We start from the raw sequence: 6,628 nt of genomic DNA, 5'->3' as shown, positions 1-6,628 counted from the left end.
TTGCTGATAATAATTTCTAATAATTGTTTCTATTTCCTTGGTGTTAGTCGTGATCTCTCCCCTTTCATTCATAATTTCATTAATTTGGGTCCTTTCCCTTTCCTTTGGATAAGTCTGGCCAGTGGTTTATCGATCTTATTAATTCTTTCAAAGAACCAACTTCTGGTTTTGTTGATCTGATCTACTGTGTTTCTGGTTTCTAATTCGTTGATTTCTGCTCTAATTTTAATTATTTCTCTTCTAATGCGTGTCTTAGGCATCGTTTGTTGCTTTTTCTCTAGTTCTTTAAGGTGTAGAGTTAGTTGGTGAATTTGAGATTTTTCTATTTCTTTGAGTGACACTTGGATGGCTATGTATTTCCCCCTTAGGACCGCCTTTGCAGTATCCCATAGGTTTTGGACCAATGTGTTTTCGTTTTCATTGATTTCCATGAATTGTTTAAGTTCTTCTTTGATTTCCTGGTTGACCCAAGCATTCTTGAGCAAAGTGGTCTTTAGCTTCCAAGTGTTTGAATTTCTGCCAAAGTTTTTCTTGTGATTGAGTTCCAGTTTTAAAGCATTGTGGTCTGAGAATATACAGGGAATAATCTCAGTCTTTTGGTATTGGTTGAGACCTGATTTATGACCCAGTATGTGGTCTATTCTGGAGAAAGTTCCGTGTGCGCTTGAGAAGAATGAGTATTCTGTTGTTTGAGGGTGGAATGTTCTGTAAATATCTATGAGGTCCATCTGGTCCAGTGTATCATTGAAAACTCTTGTTTCCTTGTTGATTTTCTGCTTAGATGATCTGTCCATTGCTGAGAGTGGAGTATTGAGGTCTCCTACAATTAATGTATTGTTATCAATATGACTCTTTATTTTGGTTAATAGTTGGCTTATGTAGATGGCTGCTCCCATGTTGGAGGCATAGATATTTACAATTGTTAGATCTTCTTGTTGGATAGACCCTTTAAGAATGATATAGTGTCCTTCTGTGTCTCTAATTACAGACTTTAGTTTGAAATCTAATTTGTCTGATATAAGAATTGCTACCCCAGCTTTCTTTTGAGGTCCGCTGGCATGGAAGATGGATCTCCATCCCTGCACTTTCAGTCTGGATGTATCTTTAGGTTCCAAATGAGTCTCTTGTAGGCAGCATATGGATGGGTCCTGTCTTTTTATCCAATCTGCAACCCTGTGCCATTTTATGGGAGCATTTAGGCCATTCATGTTGAGAATGATTATTGAAAGATATGAATTAATTGTCATCATGTTGCCTGTGAAGACGTTGTTTTTACAGATTGTCCCTGTAAATTTCTGTTGTATATCACTCTTGGGGTCTTTCTCCTTTTATAGAACCCCCCTTAATATTTCTTGCAGGGCTGGCTTAGTGGTCACATATTCTTTCAGTTTCTGCTGGTCGTGGAAGCTTTGCGTCTCTCCATCCATTCTAAACGACAGCCTTGCCGGATAAAGTATTCTTGGCTGCATGCTCTTCTCATTTAGTACCCTGAATATGTCTTGCCAGGTCTCTGTGGGTAGGTCTGATGTTATTCTGATGTTCCTCCCTCTGTACGTAAGGAATCTCTTCCCCCTAACTGCCCTTAAGATGGTTTCCTTGGTTCTAAGATTTGCAAGTTTTACTGTTACATGCCAGGGTGTTGGCCTGTTTTCCTTGATTTTGGGAGGGGTCCTCTCTGCCTCTAGGATGCGAATGTTTGTTTCATTCCGCAGATTAGGGAAGTTCTCCACTATAATTTTCTCAAATACATCTTCTAGTCCTCTCTCTCTCTCTCTCGGCTCCCTCCAGGATTCCAATTATTCTGACATTGGAACGCTTCATGATGTCACTTATTTCTCTGATTCTATTTTCATGGATTCTGAGTTGTTTTTCCCTGGCCTCCTCTTTTCCCTTTTTATCTATTATATTGTCTTCCAGGTCGCTTATTCGTTCTTCTGCCTCACTTACCCTAGCTGTTAGATTATCTAGATTGGATTGGATCTCATTTATAGCATTTTTAAGTTCTGCCAATTCAGCTTTCATTTCTGCCCTTAGAGACTCTATGTTGCCATTAATTGATTTCTCCATTCTAACCATTGTCTTCACAGTTGCTAGCCTGAATTCCATCTCCAACATCTTGGTTATATCTGCATCCATTTGTAAATCTGCAGCATAAGTCATAATCTCTGAGTCTTTTCTATTTTGGGGGTTCCTCCTCCAGTCATTCTGTTGATGGGTGTTTGAGGGAATGTATAGAGTCCAAATTATTGACCAGAACCCAAGCAAGATGCACCTGTTTTCTTGGGACCTTAGGGTTGCTGGCCTCTTGTTTTCCCAGCCTGTCTTCGGGGGGAGGAGCCTGCCGCACTGTTACTCAGGCAACCCTGTTTGGGCGGAGTTGCCCTGCCCCCCTGTGGTGGGGGATGGGCTCAGCGGGAATCAGTGTTTGGCGCTTTTGTTCTCTGGCAACTTTCCCTGGTGGCTTTCCGTGTCTCTTCTGCAAGTCAGAGCAGGAGAGACCGTTTCCCACCCTCTGCCTCAGAGCAGAGAGACCGCAGTCTGTTCTTCAGTGAGCTCTCCAGGCCACACCGTCTCCGTTTCTATCCGTGCTGCTATAAACTGCAGCGTCCTGGGTTGTGCGCCCCTCCGCAGTGCCCCCAGTCCTGCCTCCAGGTCGGCATGTCTCTGCCCTTTGTGCTTCTAAAACCGCCAGCTGCTCCCAGTTCGCATGCACGACCCCACCGCTCTGGGTTTCCGCCCCAGGGCTGCCCTAAAGTCCTTTCCCCACTGCTCCCTGTCTGCAAGTCTGTGCCCTGTCCCCAGCACGCGAGGCTGTTGCTCACAGGCGGTATAGGATCCCCACGGCCAGGCACCCTCCTTTTGCCGTTTATCCTCCGATATCTGCCCAGGGAATCACGGCTCCCTGCTTCCTCCCTCAAAACCAACCGCCTGCGATATTCTGTTTGTAGAGATCCAGATCTTCTTACATCTCAGGCTGGTTTTGTGGGTGCTCAGAGTGGTCTGGTAGATATCCAGCTCAATTCCGGGGACCAGTTGAAATAGGGTCCCCTACTCCTCCGGCATCTTTCCTTCCTCTCGACATTGAAGGTCTTTAGTGGATTTAAGTATTGTTTAAAATTTTGAAACAGTCGCAGAATTACAGAAAAATACAATTATGGCACAAAACATTTAAGATTAAATTAGCAGCCTGATGACCTGTCTTCCTCTCTTAGTATGTGTTTCCTACAAAGACGTTCTCCTCCATAACCACAATAAAACCATTGAAATCAAGAAATCGGGAAATTAACATTAATACATTACCATATCTACCACATCAAGTTTCACTGCTTGATAATGTCTTCATAGCAGAAGGAATAATAAAAATATCCAGTTCAGAACCCTGTATTACATTTAACTTGTTTCCCTCAGTCTGGAATAATCCCGCAAACTTTCCTTGATTTTCATATGCTTGACATCTTTGAATATTATGGGGTACTTGTTTTCTAGAATGTCCCTCAATCTGGTTTATTTTTTGCTTCTTCATGACTAGATTCAGGCTATCCATTTTTTGGCAGGAATATCCTAGAAGTGACATTTTATTCTCTTCATTGCATCCTATCAGGTGGCACACGATTTTGAATTGTCCCATTACTGTTGATGTTCATTTTGATTACTTGATTAAAGTGGCATCTGACAGACTTCTCTGTGAAGTTACTTTTCCTCTTTGTTAGCAACAAATATTTTATGAAATGATGTAACTATCCCATTCTTCATCAAAATTCTTCTCATCTGTTCATTTACCTATATTGCTATGGAGTCATGTTTCTTATTCAGTGAGTTATATATAATTTAATACTTCTATGTCCTTTTGATATATTCCCACCATTCTCCAGGCACTTTCTTGCTTTCTATCACAAGATGTTCCAGGATCATCTTATTCTTTCTCTGCTTCAGTCCTGGAATCAGCTGTGTCTCCAAAAGCCAGGCTCCCAACAGGTTTGCCCTCTTCACTCTATTTGGACACACCAAATCACCCCTCCTTGAGGATACTCTCATCATCGGTTTTTGGATCTGACTCCCCTTTCTAGAATGTATTCCATACAGATGCCTGTTTTGTCACTAAAGGAAATGAGACTTAGAGAGAGTGATAGCCTTCTCCACAAACCTAGGAAGGCCAAGTTGTGACCTAATTTAAAGTTTCTTGACTTAGAATTCTAGAGCCTTTTTACCACTCCAGGTTAGTGCATTACCTCCTTAGACCATGAAGTAAACAGCTATAGAGCAGTTAGAACTTTATTATATTTATATTTATATTATATTTTACTAAGCAAATCTGTGCAGGTCCAAGGGAAGCATGTGTAGAATTGATAACTTATTTGGTAGGAGCATTAAACTGTATGACTAAACTGTTGAAAATACACATTGAGAAGCGTTTTTTCCTTAATTTTTTATGGTTAAACATATTGGTTTTTGCTGGTAATTTACATAAGATGAATGAACTAGAGATTATAAAAAGGAAGGGATAAAGGAAGAAGGGAGAAGTTGGGAATTATTTTATAAACTATTAAGATATTTATAATTATTATATTTAATTTTATGAAAAAGAAAGTCAAACTCTGATTACAGTAAACTGTTGGCAATCTTTTCCTTTCTGATAACTAGACTATAAGTACTTTTGAGGACAGAAGTGATGATTTATTTTGCCTTTCTCACAGAATTAAACTTCATACCTGTAGGTAGTAGGTGCTTAGCCTTTAATTGTTGAATCAATGAGTAAACTCCTAGAGGAAGCAGAATATGAGTATTCTATTCTTTTCTCCTAGTCAGCTTTCTCAAGGCTCATTTCATGTCCTTGTTCCTAAGACTGTAGATAAAAAGGGTTGAGCATGGGGATTACCACCATATAAATAACAGTGACCACATGGTCCTTTGTCACTGAGTAGGTGGATAAAGGGCAAATGTACACAGAAATGGCAGTTCCATAGAATAGCGCCACAACCGTGAGGTGGGCTCCACAGGTGGAGAAGACCTTGTACCTGCCTCCCCCAGAAGGGACCCTCAGAATGGCACGGGTGATAAAAACATAAGAGACAATGATCAAAATGAAGGGACTCATGATCACAACGGAGCCCTCTGTGAAGGCTAAAAACTTACTGACGGAGGTGTCAGAGCAGGAGAGCGTCAGCAGTGGCTGGACGTCACAGAAGTGGCGGATGACGTTGGGCCTGCAGACGGAGAGGCGGGTCATGAGAATCGTGTGTGTGAGTGAGTGGAATTGGGACAGCACCCAGGACGCCATCACCAGCAGGAGACAGCACCGGGGGCTCATGGTCGTGGTGTAATGCACAGGTTACAGATGGCCGTGTAGCGGTCAATAGCCATGGCCGCCAGGAGGAAGCTGTCAGTGATCCCAAAGGCCACAAAGAAATACATCTGTGTGAGGCACTGGGCAAGGGGAACCTTCTTGCTCTTGCTCAGCATGTTTGCCAGCATCCTTGGCACAATGACACTTGTAAAGCAGATGTCCACCAGGGACAGGTTGGAGAGGAAGAAGTACATGGGGGTATGGAGACGGGCGTCCCCCTGGATGGCTGCAGTGATGACTGAGTTGCCAGCCACATTGACCAGATACATGGCAGGGAAGCTGGCAAAGAGCCAGCCCTGCTCTTTGGGGTCACCGGTCAGTCCCAGGAGGAGGAATCCAGTGATGTGACTCTGGTTTCCCCTTGACATTGTTATCCTGCAAGTAGAAAATATAAAGGAATGTTAGGCATGTGTCCTGGCTTGGAGTCTCTAGTTATAACCTCTTCTGAGTGACTGGTATAGTTGATGGGAGTATGGATTTTGGTGTCACAGCTTTCTGGCTTTCCATTTTGGCTCTGTCACTGATTTACATGGAGCACGAAGTCACCTCTTGAACTTTCATTGCCTTCATCAGTGAAGTCAGAAATTATGAAATTTACCTCCTCAGACTATTCTGTTTTGGCCGGGATTTCTCTCTGTTTGGCTTTCTAAAACTGGATATCAGAAGATCTTAACTTCTCCCTGAAGAAAAAAGATATATATCCTAGAGGGCATGTTCTTAGCTCCAACCTCTTTGGGAAAAGCTTGCAGAATGGGTTTGGGTGTTGGAATAATGTATCAGGAGTGTCATGGAACTGAACAGGCTACAGTCCCCCAGGAGATGAAACTATATGGTATGAGGCAGGCCACTTTCTGGCAGTGGGAGGGCTTCTGTCTGGTTTGGTTAAACTTTTTATTTCATGCAGGTGGGTGGCATTAAGAAAGTCATAACAGGAGTAACAGGTGCATATCGTGACAGTAGATTAGAGTGGAGTAGAGCTGTAGGTGCTTGTCTGAGCATGAAAATTATATAAAAGGTGCAGATAATACTGAGAGGATTAGATAGCAAAGTTCTGGGCTTCAGGAATTGGGTTCTTACCCTTGAAATGGGTGCAGAGAAGCAAGATCCAGAAGGAACAGAACAGGACCCAGTTTGGAAGGAACTGTGGCTCCGCTCAGCAGTTATAAAGGCAGAGACTCGGCTGCCATGGGACACAATCAGAAATCCATTACCTGCCCTTTGTGCCCAGGATCAAACTCTGGCTACTGGCCAGAATGACTTGATCCTGAGTCAGTCACTATGTTC

General features: G+C 42.7%; 1 pseudogene; it reads right to left on the bottom strand.

Moving 5' to 3' along the window:
• Nucleotides 1–4,785: 4,785 nt before the first annotated feature.
• LOC114212690 (olfactory receptor 1L6-like) lies at nucleotides 4,786–5,712 on the bottom strand (annotated as a pseudogene).
• Between the last annotated feature and the right edge of the window lie 916 nt (nucleotides 5,713–6,628).

This window comes from Eumetopias jubatus, unplaced genomic scaffold (assembly GCF_037043125.1).
Source record: "Eumetopias jubatus isolate StellerSeaLion01/CBP00866 unplaced genomic scaffold, mEumJub1_p1.0 scaffold_15, whole genome shotgun sequence".
NCBI lineage: Eukaryota > Metazoa > Chordata > Mammalia > Carnivora > Otariidae > Eumetopias > Eumetopias jubatus.
This window is presented reverse-complemented; position numbering and strand designations above follow the sequence as displayed.